At 44.5% G+C, this 24,369-nt stretch overlaps 1 protein-coding gene across 2 annotated transcripts in view; it reads left to right on the top strand.

The window, feature by feature from the left end:
* The first annotated feature begins 211 nt into the window (after positions 1 to 211).
* The window catches only part of LOC126411067 (cytochrome P450 6k1-like), a 166,586-nt gene continuing 142,428 nt past the window's right edge, over positions 212 to 24,369 (top strand). The window contains exon 1 of one of the 2 annotated variants that reach the window (XM_050081337.1): positions 212 to 366. The gene's annotated coding sequence lies outside the window, so the exon portion shown is untranslated. The remainder of the gene's footprint in view (positions 367 to 24,369) is intronic. The other variant, XM_050081338.1, reaches the window with a different exon arrangement.

Here is a 24,369-nt window from a genome sequence, read left to right as displayed (position 1 = left end):
TGGACGTCGATTTAGCAGTTGTGGATCAGTACGGCCATCCGACAGTTTCGGTGCCTTGTAGAGTCGATGACCAAGTCATGCCGTCGCAAGTGGATGTAAGTGTCTCTAAGAGTCAGCTGCCGACTGGCTTGAAAGACGTGAATTGCGATGTTAGCTCCAGAGCCGAGTGGCAGTGTGCTGCGCAGGCGGCTGCAGATTGGGCAGAGGTTCGCGGATCGCAGGCGCCGCGCACGGCCGCGGTGATTCAGCAGGGAGCTGCGCGCAGCCGGCAGCCCGGCGGCTCAGAGCGCGTCGCGACGGCGGCCCGGCCACACCGCACCTCTGCACTCCACTCCACGCCGACAGCGCCTGCTCTCCGAGTTTCAGGTAGGCAGCCGCCCGTAGCGGCTCTCCTGCGCCCAGCACTTGAGTTCGCGACTTCAGATATCTGACACGCTCTAGAAAGGGCTACTACTGTTCATGTCATGCAGAGTTGGCCATTAATAAATAAACGCCAGTGGTCGTCACACTGCGGCCCGCGGACCACATGAGGCCCGAATCAAGTGTTCGTGCGTAATAATATGCTATTGCAACTAACAGCAGAATCTAAAATCGTCAACTAACATTGATAGCTTCTTAAGAGTATTTATCTTGGCCAGTAGCAAACAAAAATACTTACAGAGACAGTCATATTTTAGGTTCTTATGGTTTAAATTGACGTTGGTGAATTCGGCCTTGAGTAAAGTTCGCCGCTTACGTCAGGAACAAAGTGGCGTGTACCGCGGCCACTGCAGGTTAAACAGAAGAGAAGGGCAGAATATCTTATTGATTGTTTTCCAATGTTGACAACTCACGAGCGTGCGCAACTAGCGTCGATTACCAGCTACGGTAAAATATCAGACGGAAGTAACATGGATTCGCGATTACGTATTATAGAGATGGTCATATTCTAATGTGGTGCATATCTGTAGCAACTAATATGAAATCAAATTATGTCTGTTGTAGAAGAAGAAGGAAGTAAGATTTTAGTTGTGCCCTGAGGAAGGCCGTTGCAATTCGGCCGAAACGTCGGTTTTAGTTTATTATTGTTGTTAGTTTATAGCAATGACGCGGCATAATACCCAGAAGAATTTTAATCACTATGACACCGGCCGCGGAAGCCTACGTTCTTATATCAGTAAGATTTTGGTTTAACGTCCTGTTGACATCGAAGTCATTAAAGTCGGAGCTCAAGCTCGGATTGTGGCATGGATGGGAAAGGCAATCGGCAGTGACCTTTCGAAGGAACTATCCCGGCATTTGCCTCGAGCGATTTAGGGAAATCACAGAAAACCTAAATGTGGATGCCGTACGCGGATTTGAAGCGACGTCCTCCCGAATGCGAGTTCAGGTCACAGTAAACCCTTGTCTACATGTCGGTGCTTGTATACCAGCATCGAATTCCCGCTGGGAGCGTATACGCTGCAGCAATACCCTCAAAAGGAAACTTTTTTGTCGCCCCTCGTAAGACAATGCAATGAGTAAAAGAAAAATGGCATTCAAAACAATCAGTACAAATTTGTGATCGTGTCTCGTATTGCAGTTACCGCTATTAATTTATATAAGATGCTAATTCATGCAGGTTACCAGTTGACAGTGAGATCGGCACGGGAAGGCGTGGTAAAGTGGCCAGAACGGGAGAAGTGGTCATTCCATATTTTTTGACCCGAAGAGCGTCGAGAAACTGTCAGACTAGTTCTAACATTGTTGTCAGTGATATTGACAGAAGAGGGTTGCTCCGTTATTTTCGAGTAAAATCGTTTTTGTTTATGAAGGTGTTTGATTTAACATAAGTCATTTATATTATTCTTGTTGCCTCATCGGAATGGGGAGTAATAACTTACTACAACACCAGTGGTTAAACAACATCTTTTGGCCTACACCCCAAGAAACAAACCCTTTAATATCATCCACCATTCTATCCATTTATGACAGTCCTGAATTAATACAGGTATATTATTTTAAACCGTCTCCGTTCTGATGTACTTGGTCCAAGTCCAATTGAAAACGGTCTGGTGCAGCCAGTCGGTATTATTTCACATACTGGGGCGTGATGATGCCTAGAAATTTGCGCAGAAATAAGAAAAACAAACATGTTGCGATGTCACTGGCCACAGTGCCCAGCTAGGTACGAAAAACTGATCACTGTGTAAGCCTTCAGAAAAATTTATGTAGTCCCTATATATTATTATTTTTTCACTTTAAAATAGTTAGTGTGATTCCTTGTAATATGTAGATTCAAAATGAGGAAGTGGTAAGCTTCCATCAATAACCATGTTTTGTGAAAATTTAGTTTCTCTTTGAATGGCTACCTTAACCCCCCCCCCCCCCACTCCCGTTACTCGCTCCTATACCCCGCCCATCCTTCCTATGCGACCGATGTGTCGCCTACAATGTCCATAATGGCTCTTTAGCAAAATAGGTTTGACGATCACTGAAGCATACGCTGTCTCGACTTGAGTAGAATCCTTGCAACAAATAAACAGTGAAACAACTGTAAGGCACGTGGTTGAAGTGATTTATTTATCGTATGGTTTTTCAAGCATAGCATCAAATGTAACACAAACAGTAACACATGCAATTTACAGACAAACATTTAAATCTATACTACTATGTCAAGGCATGTCGTTGTTTAACGTTGTTACCAAAAATGTACAAAAGTAGTTGACTAATTTACTTCAGATTTTTACCCGATACTCTAATAAACGTATACTATATATAACATATAAATGTATATGTAATATACACAGGGAAACATTGTTACCAAAAATCTCGAAAAGTTCTTGACCTATTTACTTCAAATTTTTACACGATACACTGTTATTCATTCAGAAGGATATAGGCTACATATTTTTTCAAATGCTGATGTACGAGTTTTCTGTTGAAACTGATTGTGAGAAAGAAAATGCCGTGGTGTGGTGTCTGCTGCGAGAATGTGCGGATTACTTTTCTTTCTTTCAGTCAGTTTCAACTACGATGGGTAGGCACTTAAACCATTAAAGAAATTACTTCTCACATGTATATTCTTTCTACTTACATATAGTTTCAAACAAAAATTGTATACACAATAATGTTGTTTTGTTTTCATCCCTGCTGTTGGTATTACAGAAAAGAGTACATGTGTATTTATGGCTTATCGGCTCATGGTTATAATACTCGTACTACGTCGCAATCTGATCGTTCGAAGCTCTGTGACCCTACCGATTCACAGATTGGAACTACGTGAAACACTGTCATTGAAGCTACTATCCTCACAGATCCAGCAGTTGAAGGTATGCCTTGCACCCCATACCAATGATCCCAGTCGATTTTCCCATTCATTTTAAGTGCCTTCCATTTCCAATCGAGGTTATGTTCACAATAACGGTAAACAAGGTTCAAGGTCGGAGAGGGGAGAGGAGGTGATTGACAGAGCAGGGGAGAGAGGATGGACGTGGAAGGGGGCAGGAGGGTATGTACAAAGAAAGGGAGGGGGGGTTAAAGAGATGGACAGAGTGCGGGGTGAGGCGTCGATGCACAGAGAGTGGAAGGGGAAGGAAGACATGTACAGAGAGAGGGTTGGGGGGGAGGAGGAGAGGAACTAAGAGAGGGGGATGGACGAGATGGGCAGAGAGAGGGGAGAAGGAGTTTAGGATGTATATCCAATTCCCACACAAATTTAGCACCTCCAAAGCATTGCCGGGTTTGCTAGTTTTCAATATAATCAATTGCGTCGTTCGTTGTCATCAGGAAACAGTCGAAAGTTTCACGATATGCCCTGTTGGGACATCCTGTAACAATGCGACAAACGGTTTGCCTGGCTGCTCCACAATCGCCTTTTCGAGATGTAGCCTTACCCCATCTATGAAGAGAGCCGATGCTTCTGCCATTATTGGTGCGTATTCTGCTGATACTTGCCAACTTTTTGCGCGATTGAACGAAGGTAGAGGGTTTTTTTTTCGAATGTAGGGCAGGTTCTGACGATGTGAAGTGCAAGCCTCTCATGGTTCTCTCGATCGAAGCCGGTTTATTTCTAGGATTACCGCGACTTGATGTGTATGGAGTTGCGGGTTGCCTTGTATGCGTTTAAACTCACGCAGAAGAGATGCTTTCGTCGAAATCCTGGGAGCGCAGTGTGGCGCAGTATGGACAGCCATTCGTTGGGGTTTGATCTTAGTGTACAACTGATAATTCTCGTTGTGCTGTTCAGGTGAACGTCGAGCGTTTGTGCCCGTGCACTACTAAGCTATACATTAGCACCAGATTCTGCATTAGTAGACTACATCAAGTGGTGAAGTGCGCAGAGCTTTTCAGATAATTTTTGGGGGACAGTGCCCCGTATGTGTAACCCCTACTCTGGTGAAGTAGTCTGTCAGCAAAATATACCTAAAGCTGCGTATTTGCCGCTCTTTTGGACAAATGAAAGCAAGCCGTCTCTGTCTTGTTGCGGTTTGGTTTCAGTTTCCATCTCTAGAGGTATGTTCCCATTTTCTTCAGATCAGATGTTAAGATACCTTCTGTTTCTACAAAATTCCGATGTCCCACCCCTATCACCCAGCCATCGGTTCATCCAAACCTACGAGACCTAGTTTCAGGTATATTGGAGACTAAACAGTAGTGGAGCAAGGATAGATCCCTGAGGTAGTTCATCATTTAGTGTAGTCGAAAAGCTTACTCCATTGCTCAGTATGACCAGGAATGACCTGCCAGCAAGAATTCTATTAATAAGTTGGACTGTTTTTCTGCATGATATTATTTGAACGTCTTTGTATCATAATATGCTCAAATATATACAAATGCAGTTGATTTTTTAAAATTATTTTGAAAGGCTGCTCCTATGTAGGTCGTCAGTGACATTATCTAGTCTGAAAGCTTCTTTCTGCGCGGAAACCAGCTAATTCTAAGGGTGATTGACTTGATACAACGTCGCGATATGAAATACGACAAACAGTATCGCAGTAGATATCACAGTTGACTGATCAATAAAAAATAGCAAGCAAGTAGGCGTTTGCTAGTTAAGTTGCCACACTAAACGATTTTACTTCGTTCATATGTTAAACAAGGACCGATACTGAGTGCTTCGTTTAAAAATTTGCACGAGTAGAACTCTGACTAGAAATTTTAGTAATCAGCATGGAAGAAAAACTAATATATGTCGCATTGATAGTACCTACTGATCCCTACTGTTTTCGCGAGATTAGTATGATCAGTCCAATTACAAATATGACGAAATTAGTTTCTCGGAAATTATTAGAGAGTAGAGGCAGAAAATATCGTACGCGTCTTCCTATAGTACATACAGGGAGTGGACAAAAGTCGAAATACCACAAACACAACCCATTAACAGTATAAAACGATGTTGGAAAACCGTTGGCATTCAAAACAGGTTTCAGTTATAAATGAATGAAAATAGGTCCTGTATGGTTTTCAAACGGAATTTATAGCGTTCTTCCTGCCCATTAGTGACAAGTTCAGATAACAATGATGGAGGAGGACGGCGACCACTCACCTTTCTCTCCAAAGTAGACCAGAAATGTTCATTATATATTGAGATCTGGTGACTGTGATGATCAGGCGAGATGCGATAATTCCTCGTGCTCACAAAACCAATCTTAGGCGATGCGAGCTGCGTCCACAGGGGCCCCGTCCTCTGGGAACACAGTATCACCATCGGGGAGTAAACATTTTACCATGAGATGGACCTGATTAGTGAAAGTGGCCACATAATCCTTGGCAGAAATGCGGCCTTGCAGGGTAACCGTGGGGCTATGGAACAGGACGATACGGCTGCCCCAAATCATCACCCAACCTTCGTCATGTTTAACTCTTGGGACGTAGACTCGGCTGGAAGTTGGAAACACTGTGAAACATGACTCATCCGACCAAATTACTCCCTTCCATTGTTGCACAGTCCATGTTTTATGGCTTCGGTACCGCGTTTTCCTGTTATGCACATTTCCATCAGTGACAGGTGGTTCTTAAATTCCAGCTCGTCCTGCAGTATCCTGCTCCTGGAGCACTCTTCGTGTTGTTCCGGTGCTGATAGGGTTCGCGAGTACGACATTCAGTTCTGCAGTGACTTTTGCACTAGTCGCCCTCTTATTGTTCGTCACAATGCTCTTCAGTGACCGGCCGTGACGATCGCTCAACACACACTTTCGGCCGCTTTAATGACTTAGCCGACGATTCTTTTCCACTTTCCCATGTAAATCTTCGACGCGGTGCCTCTCTATACAGCAACGTAAGCATCCAACATACGAGCACCAACGATTTGCCCACGTCGGAAGTCACTGAGCTCCGACGTAATGTACTCCCAGAACACTGTTCTGAACACGACTCACTCTCGCAACATATTGATGACATTGCACAGGTTCCGTTCTTGGTCACGGACAACACAACCTATACGTTTAGCTAGCATCTGCAATTATATCCAAGCATCCATTTCTTGCGATGTTCCCATATTTTTACACAACAAAAAAATGGTTCAAATGGCTCTAAGCACTACGGGACTTAACATCTATGGTCATCAGTCCCCCATAGCTTAGAACTAATTAAACCTAACTAACCTAAGGACATCACACACATCCATGCCCGAGGCAGGATTCGAACCTGCGACTGTAGCAGTCACGCGGTTCCGGACTGCGCGCCTAGAACCGCTAGACCACCGCGGCCGGCTTTTATACAACACCTGTATTTTGTAATGAAGTGGACCTAGAAATAGAATTGATGTAGGAATTCTAACGTCGGTTTTTCCAGAGTTTAAGAAAACTGAGATGCAAGTATAGATTTGGCCATTCTTCTAAGTAACAGACTCAAAAAAACAAAATGGTACATGCGCGTTTTTTTAAGAAGTTGTTATTAAGCGTACAATCGCACTAAATCCAAATTATAAAAAAAATTGATATTGAACGCTTTTGTACCTTAGACCGAGATTCTAACGCTAAGTTAACATATTTCTGTCCATCTTTATACTTTTTCTACATATAGGCTGATTTAAACTGTTTGGCATCCGACGTTTAAGGTCTAAATTTGCCACCTTTTTCACGAGAAGTTATGTTCTGCAGGCAACCGTCACAGCGCTTCGTTCTCCGCGGCGATTAAAATTCGCTTTAAAGTCTCTATCTCTTAAAAAATGACGGAAAAGTTAAAAACTTCACTTATCGTACATTAACTAAGTCAAAAATTTTTTCTTAATTTTCATTTGGGTCGGAGTTACATATTTTCTAGATATAGCGGAAACTGCTGCGTCCGAAAAACTTTCCTACCTGAGAGCTAGCAGGCACGATGTTCTGCACAGCAGAAGTGACAACATTGTGGGAGGCGACTATGTGAGGCTCCCCGTAAGAGAGCTCATACACGAGGACAACGAGGGACGTCCCCCCCATCCCCCTCCCCTCCCACCCCCCCGCTATCTCTTTGGAAAAGGTAAAAATATATATCTATGCAGACTGAAGCGATGAATGAAAATTTGTACTACGTGTCGGAACTGGCCAGACTGGCACAATGGTTTTCACAGCCGCACGGACTATCACTGCAGGCTCCCTCCTCAGTCGAAATTCCTGTTCATGTCTCAGCCCGTTGTTATTCCCCCTAAATTCGAAGATCATTGCAGAGGCTCTCCAACTGTTTTGGAATAGCACCTCAGAATCAAACGAAACGATGAATTTCACCTGAAACCAAGGTACAGATGCTTTAATCAAACGAAACTATATGGCTGTGGCGATTAAAGGTCTCTGTTACCAGGCAAAAAAAATGTAGTTTAGTTGTGTTTTTCTTTCAATAAAATGATTTAAAAGTCGGTATTATGCAGGTTTTTAACGGGGCCGTAACTGGAACTTTTTTGTGGCTACTTACAAGTCGCCATTTTTCTTCCAGAGTATTAAAAATACTCCCCCAGGTCTTGCCTCCCCGCCCCTTATGATGTATCATGCAGCGTAACTTGCTGTGACAGTGCGAGAGAGAGACAAAGATATTGTTTATTACTCTGTGGCGGACAGCGCTCACATAATTATTCTTAGGATATAGAGTTCTTTTGTTTGTTCTTGTTAAGAGTAATTTTTTTAGGGGAGGAGAGCCATGCTTGTGATGTAAAAAAATCGACGCCATTGCGAGTTTTTGATTCACATTGTAAAATATAAGTGCATATGGAAGGAAATCAGTTAATAGAACAATAAAATATTGTTCATTTCAAGAAGGTACGTCTTATTATACACCCAGCGATGTACTGCTATTGTGATTTACTAATAAACACCAGTTGAGAACAGTTCCGACGGGAGCGTTCAGTTCTAGTGAAATAGTTCGATGTTTTCTTCGGAAAAGAAGTCACTTCATGGATCATTCAAATCCACAATAGTAACTGGACATTTCTCAGAACTGAAAGCAATCTGATTGCTATGCAACAGAGCCCCGAAGAATATTTCTCCGTATTTTGGTTACCACTTTCAGCTCAACACGGTATCTGCAGCATCTGGAGCAGATTTATACAACAGCGGAAGCGTGTAATCGCCATCAGTTTCACACACCGCCCTGTGTACGCTGTATGTATTTACCCACAACAGTGAACATACAGTTACTCACACAAATAGGAAGACAATACTAGGTGGTGTGGGGAAACATTTCAGTACAATGGCCCTGTAGAGCTAAACAGTAATTAGCCTAGTAAGAAAAGGAGTCGTTATACCCTCCCCCACAAACTATCGTATAGCCACCCTTGGCTCCCCGCCATTGGTGTACTACTGACGAGAGCAGGTCGCTAGCGGTCAAACGCCGACTACTTGAAATCGGACTATAAGCTCAGATTTTGACTGTCTATTATCTTTACAAGGCAGGCATAAACTTCCAGTTCTTAAAAAGTATGGAGTTGGCCATACTTGTAACTAGATTACTCATACAGTGATGAGCCGAAACATAATGACGACCTGCTGAATGTGTAGGTCCGCCTTTGGAACTCGAAACAACAGCAATTCTACGTCGCATGTTATCGACATGTCCTTGCTACGTTTCCTGAGTTATGCGGCCCCTGTCACGCAATTCTCCTTAATTACGGACCCGTTGTTTGTGGCCTTGGAGTAGCAGTGTGTGAACGTTGTTGTGTCACAAATCGCAATGAAGCGACATCTCTAAAGCAAGTTTTCGATGCCTTCTACAGAATGCTTCGAAGAAGAGAAAAGTGTGTACAAAGTTTGTACCGCATATCTCGACTCCCGAACGAAAACAACAAACAACGGGAAGATACCTGTCGCTACTTAACTGAAATGTAAAACGTGAACAGATCTTTTTTTTTGAAAAAATCATAACGGATGACTGCAGAAATTCACATAATGGGTAAACGCTTAGACGACGCAACCAATATTCAACGAATGTGACGCGCAAGATGAACAACATTACAAACAGGGACATTCCTGACAGTTTCGCATGGTTATGAACGTTGTACTCAAGTGGGAGGTAGCTATGTAGAACACCTGGTGCACTGAAACCAACATCTTACCTTCTCTCTCTTTTCTCGCAAAGTTTTAAACATGGCTCCTTGGTTCAATGGCCGTTTCTAAATTAAAATTGAAACAAATGAGCCCTCGGTCGCAAAATTTTTTAGTCTTATTGACCAGGTTTCAACACTTGGAAGAGAGCCTTCGTCAGAATTAAAATAATTAAAATGGCCTATAACATAGTTACAGATCTTTTTTTCTCTCTTTTTTGTTAATACAGTCTCAAAACGTTTTTGGACTGACGGGATACTTTCCTTAGCGGATCAGTAGCCCGCAACGCAACCAGGCTGCGTTCAAGTTCGTGGTGGGCAGAGGCTATCATATCTTGGTCGGTCTGTGTACCTTAGCCGCAAAGTAGATGAGTGGTCGCCTATGAGACAGGCAATCACACACTGAGGTGATAAAAGTCGTGGGATAGCGATGTGCACATTACAGATGGTGGTGGTATAGCGTACACAAGGTATAAAATGGCAGTGCATTGACGGAGCTGTCATCTGTACTCTGCTCATTCGTGAGACGTGATTGTGAGCGCACGACGAGAATCACCAGACTTTGAAGGCGGAATGGTAGTTGGGGTTAGACGCATGGGGGCACTTAATTTCCGAAATCGTTAGGGAATTCAATATTGCGAGATCCACAGTGTCAAAAGTGTGGGACGTACGACGACCTTATCCGTTAGGACAATGCGGCGAAATTTGGCTTGAATTGGCTACGGCAGCACGCAACCGACACGAGTGGCTTTGGTAACAGCACGACATCGCATGCACCGCCTCTCTTGGGCTTGTTGCCATATCGGTTGGACCCCAGACGACTGGAAAACCGTGGCCTGATCAGTTGAGTCCCGATTGCAGTTGGTCAGAGCTGATGGTAAGGTTCGAATGTGGCGCAGACCCCTCGAAGCCATAAACCCAAGGTCTGAACAACGCACCGTGTAAGTTGGTCATGGCTCCGTAATGGTGTGGTTCGTGTTTACGCGGAATGAACTGGGTCCTTCGATCCAATTGAACCGAACATTGGATGGAAATGGTAGGTTATATTAGATTACTTGGAGACAATTTGCAGCCATTCATGGACTTCTTCTTCCCAAACAAGGATGCAATTTTTATGGAAGACAATGCGCCATGTTACCGGACAACAGTTGTTCGCGATCGCTTTGAAGAACATTCTGCACAAGCCGAGCGAATGATTTGGCCACCCAGATCACCCGACATGACGATCACCAAACATAGTGGTCAGTTCAGCACAAAATCCTGGTCCGGCAACAATTCCGCAATCACGGACGGCTATAGAGACAGCATAGCTCAATTTTTTGTTTTTTTGTTTTTTTTATGGTTCAAATGGCTCTAAGCACTATGGAACTTAACATCTGAGGTCATCAGTTTCAGAGACTTAGAACTACTTAAACCTAACTAACCTAAGGACATCACACACATCCATGCCCGAGACAGGATTCGAAGCTGCGACCGTAGCAGCCGCTTGGTTCCGGACTGAAGCGCCTAGAACCGCTCGGCCACTGCGGCCGGCTCAGTGTTTCTGCAGGGGACTTCCAACGAGCTACCGAAGCACGACTCACGCCCCGTCCTCACAGCTTTACTTCAGCCAGTACCTCGTCTCCTACCTTCCACGCCGAGTTGCTGCACTACGCCGAGCAAGAGGAGGTCCGATGCGATAGTAGGAGGTCACCCACCATCAGAAAGCATTTACAGCAACTCGTTTGTCTTAAGTATTCTCCTTACACCGACTCAGATCAACCACTAATTCTGTGTTTCGGGAAGAAAGGCAAAATGCCCCGCCAGGTGCGTACAATTTCAAGGTAAAATATTCACATAAATGTGTTCCCTGTTCGGTTGGTGCGGCGTTGCAGCTCTTTTAATGTTCTGTATAAATGTCACAAATAGTTTATTAGAGCTATCTATTCTTGCCGGATAATTTATAACAATGCATTTTTCATAAATCCAACCACCGGCTATCTAGACATTTTGCAGAAAAGTTATTGATGCGGGCGATGCTCCGCTCATGAAGTTTTGGGTTTAAATGATGTGTTACAGGCCGGAAGTGCAGGGACTGTGTCAAACCGAAAGCAAAAATGTCCAAACCTGTAGCCAAATTCTGCTCTTCCAGAGCAGTGGCAAGTCATTTTGCTTGAAGTCTCCACACGTTAGAGCTATAAGATAGCAAACTAGTTCACCGATAACAACACAGTACTACACGTTTACAGAGAAACGATGATGCAGCATATCTCTTCACCGATATGCGTCACCAGTGAAAGTAGCTTTATCTGTGAACAATATGCGTGAAATTAGTCTGTGATTGGCCATTACCCACAGATAAAATTGCAAGTGTTGAGCTTTGTCTCCTGAGTGAAAGTGTTGCACCCATTGATAACAAAAAGGCTATAAGCCACGTCGATGTAATTTTTGCCATATTTCTATACGTTCTACACCCATACGTACTGAAGTATGCCAGACGAACTCGCTTTATCGACTTCTCCTACATCGAAGTTTTGCTCAGTTGCGCGTTTAGCCTTAGTGTGCCTTAGTGACCAGCCAAAGGAATTTCATTACAAATGTGACTGAACAGCAGTTTCGGTATGCTGCGGCTAGGAAACAACCTATGACATTGTACACCGGAATGAAATGATTTTCGGAAACGAATCCTGTAATCAAATGTCACGGTAGCATTTGTGAAAAAGTAGTGTATTGTTTTACGAACTTGTAGTGTCCAAGCTAAATATCAAAAACTGCTGTCTCGCTAGCTGATAACATCAGAGTCAAAGTCTGCACTTTGATTTCCGCGGTAAAGTCGGTACTCACAGAATTTCATCGCGGTTTATTAGCAAAGGATGTATTAGTAAGTGGCTGTTATTATGTAAAGTTATCGGTGAGTTCGCTAATTTAATTAAAGTTGGACTGATCAAGAAAGGGTAAAAATTTTATACTCTTGCACCACTGAATTAATCCTTCAAATATCGGTCGTTGACGAGCTTGGCTTACAAGTAGTCGGACATGTAATCGTAAGCATTAAGCGAGTAAATAGCTATAATGCCAAAATGCGGGCTGAGGTCTGTATTACTTTTGTAAATGGAGTTAGTTCATGATGCTGTTTCCTGAAAAATTTACCACCTTTCCTGAAACGACCTATATTAGTTATTTGGCGAATAAATTTGGCTGGAGCCTCGCTTTAAATAATGATGTGTGTATCTGTGAGGCAATCATGCTAAAAACTGTAATGAAGTCGCGTCAGATTACTGGCAATCAGCGAGGTGGTAAACTTGGCAACTAGCTCTTAATGTAGAAACATGCTAAGTTGTGTTTTCTCCACAGTCATGATCTCGGCGCTTGGTCGATTGCACAAGAGCTCGTGTACGTGCGTAAGCTATAACGGGTAATCTGATTGAAGGCGTTGCTGCAGTGTATATGCAACCCAGCGCGACTCTGACGCGGGTATATAAGTACCAACATGTAGGTTCAAATGGTTCAAATGGCTCTGAGCTCTATGGGACTTAGCATCTGAGGTCATCAGTCCCCTAGACTTAGAACTATTTAAACCTGACTAACCTAAGGACATCACACACATCCATGCCCGAGGCAGGATTCGAACCCGCGACCATAGCAGCAGCGCGGTTCCGGACTGCAGCACCTAGAACCGCTCGGCCACAGAGGCCGACCCCGAGACAGGATTCGAACCCGCCATCATAGCCAACATGTAGACAAGGGGTTAGTGCGGCCTTCGAACAGAAACTTTTTAATCGTCTCATTTATTTACATCTCAGTTCGAGCGCCATCTGCCTTGCATCCAATAGGAATCACATTTCACATGTTTTAAGATTACATGTTTCGTAATAAGAGGATGATGGTCAACAGTCATAGAGCCGTAAATAATATGAAGAATCATAGCTCCCCGTGAATGACGTCTCCCTCTGGCACAAAAGATAGAATGATTCATTTAGTGATTTCCGGAAAGAACACATATCCAAGCACGTACTACTTAATTTGCGTGGTGTTTGTGTGTGATACCCAAACGTTGAAAATATGTTTTACTACGAAGAAGGATCACCGTAAGGTGGAGCTGAGTGTTTTAGGCGATCTATTTGACTGCTATAAATTGTTAAACAATTAATTTGAAAGGGTAGTGCAAATGGCTTATTTCACTCTACTTTTGACACTGAATTGTATCAGCTCTCCCTTTATCCTTCCTTTATCTCCAGTGTTAGCCAATAGGAATACTGTATTCTGTGGAGAGATGCAAATCTTCGTCTGCATGTTTCGGGACGTTGGTTCACACAGACAACCAGGAAGTGGCCTCTTGAGAAAGACAGAGACAGGAAGCGAATCTGGAATTTCCCGATCAACATAATGCCGCCGGCCGCTGTGGCCTAGCGGTTCTAGGCGCTTCAGTGTGGAACCGCGCGACCGCTACGTTCGCAGGTTCGAATCCTACCTCGGGCATGGATTTAGGTTAGTTAGTTTTAAGTAGTTCTAAGTTCTAGGGACTGATCACCTCAGATGTTAAGCCCATAGTACTCAGAGCCATTTGAACCATTTTTTGAACATAATGCCGCCACTTGATGCTTTATTTGGCGGCCGCAAGATCAAAGGAGGCCGATACGTGGTCGGTGGTATTTAGTAACGTGATCTGTAATTAGAACACTGGACGATTTTGACTTTCGTTGCAGTTTGATGTATGTTGCACGCTGTCTTCATGGTGTTGCAATTTTATGGTTCAGCACTGGATAGAGGGTGTTCCTCCTAAGAGTCATCAGTTAGACTTTCTCTTGTGTTTCAGCATATATTTTCAATTTCGTTTTTGCAAAGTGTCTTATATTCCAGGTTTTGGCCCCAGTGGTAAAGTGGTAAAGGGTGCGCTTGGAAACCGAGATGTTGCGGGGTCGAATCTCGATCGGACCATGGATTTTTCAGTCTTCTTTTTAGGACATCAGGGACACGCAAGTCGTCGAAACGGCGTCGAATAGAAACATTTGTACGAGCAGGTCACTGAGCCACATGAAATAACTAATGTGAAGCTGAAGTCAGCCCAAATAAATTTTGGTCATCAGGAATTTCACGCGACGTCCAGGGTCGAAGGAAAATATCGCTCTCTTTCCCGTTACAAACAAAATTATTTTTAAAGAGGAATTTTGCGTACCCACTCGATAGAGCTCTCCCAGATTAGCCCAGAGTGATATTTATACAGCATATTATGGACGCATGGGACAAACAAAAATTTAACGAAAATTTGACAAATAGATGGCGCTGTAAGCATCAGAATATGCACACCGACGCAGCGCGGCTTACTTTGCGTCGGAGACGCCCAACATGACCCTGTCCATCATTGCCGGTACGGCTCGTTTACAAGAACGGTGACTGTGCGTCAGTAGTCTTGCAGAAGTTCCGGACACTCAAGGGTATGAAAAAAGGCTTGGTCCGACATCTGCTAACAGTCTGAAGAGAATAATTACGAAATTCGAAAAGATACGTTCTTTTGAAGTCAATGCGGCTGAGGGAGGGAAGCAATTGATCCGACATCAGTCAAAGATGTAGCCCCAGCATTACAGGTACGCAAACTTGCAGGCACGAGGAATTGCCCGAACGTCGGACATGACTGTGAACACTGTGCATAAAATCTTACAAAATATTCTGCATAGTTAATCACACAAAATCACTCCTGTCAGTTTCTGCTGACCTGCCAGCAAGAAAAATGTTGGCCCTTGAATTTCTTGCTCACATGGGAGTGTACAATGAATGGTCATGGGACATTCTGTTGACAGACGAAGCCCATTTCCAAGGACTTGACAATACACAGAATTGGAGAATATGGGCAACGGAAAATCGGCACGCACATCAACCGGTACCACTTTATTCTGTAAATATGGCTGTGTGGTGCAGGTTGACGGTATCGTTTATCGAGTGGCCGTATTTTTTCGAGGAGATGGGTCCTGCGGGTCCTGTTATCTGTACCGTCACTGGTAAACACTTTGAGTGTCCTTTTCGTACCAACGTCATTCCAACCCTCCAACAGCGTTGATTAGTGGGTATAATCATTTTTATGTAAGATGGCACTCCTCCGCACATTTCACACCCAGTGAGGCGGTTGCTGCACAGGCATTTTGGAAATGCTAGAATTATCAGTGGTAATTTCCCTACAGCTTAGCCTTCCATATCACCTGGCCTTAATCCCTATGATTCCTGGCGGGGGGTTATCTGAAAGATGTTGTGTTCTGCGCTTCAGTTACGTACGTAGGTGAACAGAGGGTGCGCATAGAACAACACATTCTGAACGTGACCCCAGAGACACTCTGATTCGTTGTGGAACGTGCAGTTTCTCGATTTTAACTTGTGGCCGAAAAATTGGGACTTTTTTTGGGAAATTTGTGGTAAGGTCTTATGGAACCAAACTGCTGAGTTCTTCGGTCTCTAACCTTACACACTAGTCAATCTAACTTAAACTAACTTACATTAAGGACAACACAGACACCCATGCCCGAGGGTAGACTCGAACCTCCGGTGGGGAGAGTCGCGCGAACCGCCACAAGGCGCCTGAGACCGCTCGGGTACCCCGCGCTATCGTTGGACAGCATATCGAATTTGTCAAAAAATGTTCAAATGTGTGTGAATTCCTAAGGGACCAAACTGCTGAGATCATCGGTCCCTAGACTTACACACTACTTAAACTAACTTATGCTAAGAACAACACAAAAACCCATGCCCGTGCGAGGACTCTAGCCTCCGGCGAGAGGGGCCGCGCAGTCCGTGACATGGCGCTTGAGACCGCGTGGCCACTCCCCGCGGCTCGAACTTGCCTTGCGCCTCTCAAATGACAGTTAGAAGCCGATGGCATTTTCCTTTTTATGCTGTATTCACCCTCAGGACAGTTAAAAACCGACGTAATTTTGCTTTTTATGAAGTTTTTGGCTTCAGGAGAATCAAAAACCGATTTTTCCCGTGTGATGTAGTACGACTTTGCCGTGGTGGATGAACTTCACTAAGTAACAGTGCCACAACTGCTAACTGCCGAACTTGTGCAACCATGAAACTTCCTGGCAGATTAAAACTGTGTGCTGGACCGAGACTCGAACTCGGGATCTTTGCCTTTATCGGGCAGGAGACCTTCTGTGAAGTTCTGGAAAGTAGGAGACGAGATACTGGCGGAAGTACAGATGTGAGGACGGGGCGTGAGTCGTGCTTGGGTAGCTCAGTTGGCAGCGCACTTGCCCGCGAAAGACAAAGGTCCCGAGTTCGAGTCTCGGTCCGGCACACAGTTTTAATCTCTCAGGAAGTTTCATATCAGTGCGCACTCCACTGCAGAGTGAAAATCTTATTCTTGTGCAATCATGCACGTCACACTGTAGAGGTTATATTGCGATTCATCTGTCATTTTCAGCCGACTCCACTTACGTTAAGACACTTACAGCGTCATCTATTGGAAAATTTTCGCTGACTTTTTTTTCCCATCGCGTTTCCCCCTACATCAGCAATATGAGCTGCGATGATCTTTCTAGGGCGTTTTATGACTAGAAGTTTAATTACTTCCTTCGAATAAAACGAATATCACACTTGACTAATTTGGAGCCGCTCTATTGAGTGGGCACTTAAAATCTCGCTTTCAAAATAATGCGGTTCGTAACGGGAAACAAACTGACACCTTCCGTCGACTCTCGGCGTAGCATGAAACACGTGATGAGCAGTATTAATTGTCTGGGCTCACTCCAGCTACACAACAAAACTGCAAATATCAGCCGAAACAGCAGAGAAAATGCGCCTGACGACACTTAGGAGGGACACACTGTACAGTCACTTGTCACTTTCGTTGTGCGTTGCGCACAGTACTCTGCACTTTTTTTTTGCTCGAGGACCTGGCATATCCTACAATGTATTTTTCCTTAATCCATTTGAAAACACAGCAGAACTACGTGATACCTACAGCGTAATCTTATTCGACAAATGTGAAGCCGCTGCATCGTTTTGAACGGTATACGTACTGGGCTACCACGGCCGGCTGCGACAGAACCGACGTGCTAGTGGCCCAGATAGCTGCTGCCTATTGCGGGGACTGCAGTGCAACTCCTCCCGATCGCGGCCATCACACATCAGACTACGCTACCAGCTGGACACACGTTGCTTGCGGCGGTCTCATCACTGTTAACGTTCGTCTATTAGGAACTGTTCAAATTATCTGACTGAAAAGCATTTAGGGTATTCACTGAAAGACCTGAGTCGAAACAAGGCCCCTGGAGTAGACAACATTCCATTGGAACTACTGACTCCCGTGGGAGAGCCAGTCCTGACAAAACTCGACCATCTGGTGAGCAAGATGTATGAGATAGGCGAAATACCCTCAGACTTGAAGAAGAATATAATAATTCCAATCCCAAACAAAGCATGTGTTGACAGATGTGAAAACTGTCGAACTACCAGTTTAATACGTCACAGCTGCAAAATACTAACACGAATTCTTTACAGACGAATGGAAAAACTGGTAGAAGCCGACCTCGGGGAAGATCAGTTTGGATTCCGTAGAAATGTTGGAACACGTGAGGCAATACTGACCCTACGACTTATCTTAGAAGAAAGATTCAGGGAAGGCAAACCTACGTTTCTAGCATTTGTAGACTTAGAGAAATCTTTTGACAATGTTGACTGGAATACTCTGTTTCAAATTCTGAAGGTGGCAGGTGTAAAATACAGGGAGCGAAAGGCTATTTACAATTTGTACAGAAACCAGATGGCAGTTATAAGAGGGGCATGAAACGGAAGCAGTGGTTGGGAAGGGAGTGAGACAGGGTTGTAGCCTCTCCCCTATGTTATTCAATCTGTGTATTGAGCAAGCAGTAAAGGAAACAACAGAAAAATTCGGAATAGGCATTAAAGTCCATGGAGAAGAAATAAAAACTTTGAGGTTCGCCGATGACATTGTAATTCTGTCAGAGAGAGCAAAGGACTTGGAAGAGCAGTTGAACGGAATGGACAGTGTCTTGAAAGGAGGATATAAGATTAACATCAACAAAATCAAAACGAGGATAATGGAATGTAATCGAATTAAGTCGGGTGATGTTGAGGGTATTAGATTAGGAAATGAGACACTTAAAGTAGTAAAGGAGTTTTGCTATTTGGGGATCAAAATAACTGATGATGGTCGAAGTAGAGAGGATATAACATGTAGACTGGCAATGGCAAGGAAAGCGTTTCTGAAGAAGAGAAATTTGTTAACATCGAGTATAGATTTAAGTGTCAGGAAGTCGTTTCTGAAAGTATTTGTATGTAGCCATGTATGGAAGTGAAACATGGACGATAAATAGTTTGAACAAGAAGAGAACAGAAGCTTTCGAGCTGTGGTGCTACAGAAGAATGCTGAAGATAAGGTGGGTAGATCACATAACTAATGAGGAGGTACTGAATAGAATTGGGGAGAAGAGGAGTTTGTGGCACAACTTGACAAGAAGGGACCGGTTAGTAGGACATGTTCTGAGGCATTAATGGATCACAAATTTAGCACTGGAGGGCAGCGTGCAGGGTAAAAATACCAAGAGATGAATACGCTAAGCACATTCAGAAGGATGTAGGTTGCAGTAAGTACTGGGAGACGAAGAAGCTTGCACAGGATAGAGTAGCATGGAGAGCTGCATCAAACCAGTCTCAGGACTGAAGGCCACAACAACAACAATAAGAACACCTGTGTCAGCTAAAAAGTTTCTTTAAAGTAACAGAAAATAAAAAAAAATCGCCACTGTTTGCTTCTTACGTGTATTTCCATTGCATTACAATGAATTTAGTGCATGAGAAATCATATTTTCGTAGTGTACCAAGCGTCACACTCACGAAGCAGCATAGCGTATTAACAACTGCAAATGATTCACTTTCTCTGAGAGAAAAACAGTCAAAATTGTTTACAGCTAATTTCTACCACTGATTCTAAGTATTTTGACGTTAGGCGGTATGCATACGCCACAGTATGTATGCTCTATGTTATGTAAAGTGTTGTATTTGTGCAGATGCTGCTGGTGCAGATGGTGCTGGCACGAAGTCCACCCCTCTCAAATGGCACCAAGAAGGCCGACAGTGCGTAATGTCCCCATTCGACGTGTATGGGGTCCACGATCCCTTACTCAGTGATAAAGACATTTTGCCTCGCACGATAGCTATAATCGATTGTTAAGCGCCGCGAAAGCAAAGTGGGTGGATGTGATCATAGTCTGGGTGCAGCAGCCAGCCAGTGAGCAACGAGTGATGTACGGCTTGTGAGTGCCTTCACCGCCGCGGGTTGATCCTCACTAAAACAGTATACCGAATCGTGACAAGTGGTATTATTGACAAGGGCTCCACGATTTACATTATGCTGAATCTTCGTGTTCACGTCAACCACGCCAGCCTCAGATTGGATTGTAGTGAGGATAATGTGTGTTAACCATTGTCCCAATGTGTACCGATTTACCAAAGTATTGACCAAAGGTGAGATTAACAAACTGTAAGACGAAAGTAGTGTGTGCCTCAAATTGTGTCTAACCGGAATGTATCCCTCAAATAGTGTAAAATACCTTACCATTGGGAACTGCAAGAAACGAAAACCCTTTTCAATGTGTTTAACATTATTGAGCAGTCGCATGCTGATTAGAAACGACTAACAACTAAACCCGATTAGCATTTATCTACACTCCTGGAAATGGAAAAAAGAACACATTGACACCGGTGTGTCAGACCCACCATACTTGCTCCGGACACTGCGAGAGGGTTGTACAAGCAATGATCACACGCACGGCACAGCGGACACACCAGGAACCGCAGTGTTGTCCGTCGAATGGCGCTAGCTGCGCAGCATTTGTGCATCGCCGCCGTCAGTGTCAGCCAGTTTGCCATGGCATACGGAGCTCCATCGCAGTCTTTAACACTGGTAGCATGCCGCGACAGCGTGGACGTGAACCGTATGTGCAGTTGACGGACTTTGAGCGAGGGCGTATAGTGGGCATGCGGGAGGCCGGGTGGACGTACCGCCGAATTGCTCAACACGTGGGGCGTGAGGTCTCCACAGTACATCGATGTTGTCGCCAGTGGTCGGCGGAAGGTGCACGTGCCCGTCGACCTGGGACCGGACCGCAGCGACGCACGGATGCACGCCAAGACCGTAGGATCCTACGCAGTGCCGTAGGGGACCGCACCGCCACTTCCCAGCAAATTAGGGACACTGTTGCTCCTAGGGTATCGGCGAGGACCATTCGCAACCGTCTCCATGAAGCTGGGCTACGGTCCCGCACACCGTTAGGCCGTCTTCCGCTCACGCCCCAACATCGTGCAGCCCGCCTCCAGTGGTGTCGCGACAGGCGTGAATGGAGGGACGAATGGAGACGTGTCGTCTTCAGCGATGAGAGTCGCTTCTGCCTTGGTGCCAATGATGGTCGTATGCGTGTTTGGCGCCGTGCAGGTGAGCGCCACAATCAGGACTGCATACGACCGAGGCACACAGGGCCAACACCCGGCATCATGGTGTGGGGAGCGATCTCCTACACTGGCCGTACACCACTGGTGATCGTCGAGGGGACACTGAATAGTGCACGGTACATCCAAACCGTCATCGAACCCATCGTTCTACCATTCCTAGACCGGCAAGGGAACTTGCTGTTCCAACAGGACAATGCACGTCCGCATGTATCCCGTGCCACCCAACGTGCTCTAGAAGGTGTAAGTCAACTACCCTGGCCAGCAAGATCTCCGGATCTGTCCCCCATTGAGCACGTTTGGGACTGGATGAAGCGTCGTCTCACGCGGTCTGCACGTCCAGCACGAACGCTGGTCCAACTGAGGCGCCAGGTGGAAATGGCATGGCAAGCCGTTCCACAGGACTACATCCAGCATCTCTACGATCGTCTCCATGGGAGAATAGCAGCCTGCATTGCTGCGAAAGGTGGATATACACTGTACTAGTGGCGACATTGTGCATGCTCTGTTGCCTGTGTCTATGTGCCTGTGGTTCTGTCAGTGTGATCATGTGATGTATCTGACCCCAGGAATGTGTCAATAAAGTTTCCCCTTCCTGGGACAATGAATTCACGGTGTTCTTATTTCAATTTCCAGGAGTGTATTAGATCACGGTCACATTAAAGTTAGCCTGCCATTGGGTTATTAGTAATCGACTGAAGTTAATCGGGTGCATTTCAGACGGACGGATGAAGAGTGGTACATGTTCTCAATCACTGCAACAGTGCAGAAACGTTTGGAATGTAAACCAGTTCAATCGTGTGCTATTTAAGACTTTCCCGATATAGTAACTGCTTCATTGGTTTACAGGCGTTGCGTCGGATAATTTTGTGGAGGCTGCACAATGTTTCGACGAGACAGCTACTCGTCTTCTTCAGGCGCTTACTAACTTGTTGCTGCAATGGTTCGTCAATATATATGCTGATTCGCCAGAAAAGCGCAGGCGCCGAGGGTAGAGGCTATAACGTCATCCTGATCCTCTTGGTGGCCGCAGAGTCTATGAAATGAGTAAACTTGGCGCCTGTACTTTACTAGCGAGTCAGGGTGTATATTGGCGACCCATGGCAGCAAAATGTCAGTAAGCACCTGAAGATGACGAGCTGCTGTCTTGTCGAAATGTTGTGCAGCTTCCACAACATTATCCGACGCAACACCCGTGAATTAATGAAGCAGTTCAGTGGTGTTCAGGGGTTGTACGTCAGCACCTTTCCGTCCATGACGGGTAAACCTTTGCGGTTTAAATTTCTGACACCGAAGAGATTCTAACAGGCTATCTCGCTGCTCGCGAATTGGTCGTCCTACAGAGCAAATGAGCAGGACCTTTTTGCAGGAAATTTAATGTTGTGAAGTTTTGTACTGGTGTACGTTTTCACTAGAGGCTACGGGTTTCCAGTTATTCGAGAAAAATGTACAAAAATTGCTTTAAAACGCATGCACAACCAACACACATCCCTCACCAGCCAGGATTTCTAGCATGTTATTCGTGGAACTATCTCCTACCATCGCACAGAATTTTCCGACTACACGAACTATTCCCGATATTCGACGTTCTTTGGTCTCTATTGATTGGGCTGTTACACCGCCACCATAGTCGACTATTTCGTTAACATTACTAATTTAAACGTGCCCATGACGGTAAGAAACGAAATACTACTTTCGTAAACGTGACGCTAAAACGAATTACGTTGACAATTCGATCCAGACTTAACCCTAACGAGCACAGTTGTTTCGTCTCAAGCCCTGACGAATACAACGACGTAATTATTTATTTTATGCTGTTAATGTTCACAAACTTGTCAGGTAAATTGTACACCAACGTCAACTTTACAGTTTGTAAGTTCTCGACTAAGCCGGTGGCGTAATAGGACCAGTGAGTGAAGACAAAAAAGGTCGAATATGGGAAATAATTCGTTGAGTCGCAAATATTTTGCAGTGGTAGGAGGGAGTGCCATGAACATCCTGACAGGTGGGGGCTGAGGCTGCTAGTGAGGGTGCGTTTGAAGATCGCTTTTCTTGAATACGACCTCTAGTGAAAACGTATCCCAATACAAAATTTAATTCCATAAAATTTCCTACAAAAATGTCCATTTCACTTTTTCTGTAGGACTAATAGTTTGCATGTAGCGAGCGAAATAATATGAAAATCTCGCGCATGATTGATGAAGGCCAGCTATAACATTGCGTTTTGCATATAACGACGACGGTAGGTACAGCTGAATCCGCCTGTATGTAATTGTAAAATGTGTAGAACGCATGGTTAGATTGAAACATCCCCTTAGAAAAATTTGTAAAGATCAGTGCTGGGAAACCTCTACGTTATTTGATTTTTAAACAGCTGAGCAAAACTGAACGTACTCAGACATTTCTCTCTTTACTTATTCTGATCAACACTAAACTGACACACAATATTTTTAGCGCAACGCAGTCTGACTTTCAATAATCCTTACAAAAGGATGGCCCTGACTAACAATAACCTATACCTTTCATGAATCACTTACCTCACAAAAATATTCGTTTCTCGAACTTTTGCAAAACAGCGAGCGCCAACACTGCCAACTAAATAAAAGGTTCTAACTACTGAATATACGAACTACTGGTAGGCATAGTTAGCAAATGAAAGATTTTGATAGAGAACAAACATTGTATTTACCTTAATAGTGTCCAAAGTCATTATATATATATATATATATATATATATATATATATATATATATATATATATATATATATATATATATATATATATCATGACATCCAGTCTTACAAATTTCCTTTTTCTGACGGACACACGTCCAGATCGTCCGCTCTCAAAATTCTGCCATCTCTCTCCCCACATCCACCTCTGTTGGCGGCTCACCTCCAACTGCGCAACGTTACGCGCTGTTCACATCCAACTGCCCAACACTACACAGGCGAATATTCCAACAATACCAAGCAGCCACAGACTGCACACAGCACAGTCAGTGATTTTCATACAGAGTGCTACGTGGCACCCGCATCTCGTGGTCGTCCGGTAGCGTTCTTGTTTCCCACGCCCGGGTTCCCGGGTTCGATTCCCGGCGGGGTCAGGGATTTTCTCTGCCTCGTGATGGCTGCGTGTTGTGTGATGTCCTTAGATTAGTTAGGTTTAAGTAGTTCTGAGTTCTAGGGGACTGATGACCATAGATGTTAAGTCCCATAGTGCTCAGAGCCATCTGAACCCTTTTTTGCTACGTGGCGTTACCAACATAAAAACCTAAACAGCCTACTTACAAGATGTATAAGATGGCCCGATGGCCATTATTTTGTCAGTTTATCGGCGCATTAACCTCCAGATCTGACAGTTTTAGAAAGATGTTCTGCAGGTTACAGAGCCAGCAATTTCACGCGCGGTATCAGGGAAGCTCCCTCCCACCTGCCGCAAACGCTCACGTTTCATACTT

The sequence above is a fragment of the Schistocerca serialis genome, chromosome 1 (assembly GCF_023864345.2).
Source record: "Schistocerca serialis cubense isolate TAMUIC-IGC-003099 chromosome 1, iqSchSeri2.2, whole genome shotgun sequence".
NCBI lineage: Eukaryota > Metazoa > Arthropoda > Insecta > Orthoptera > Acrididae > Schistocerca > Schistocerca serialis.
Note: the sequence above shows the minus strand (reverse complement) of the source record. Positions and strands in the feature narration are given on the sequence as shown.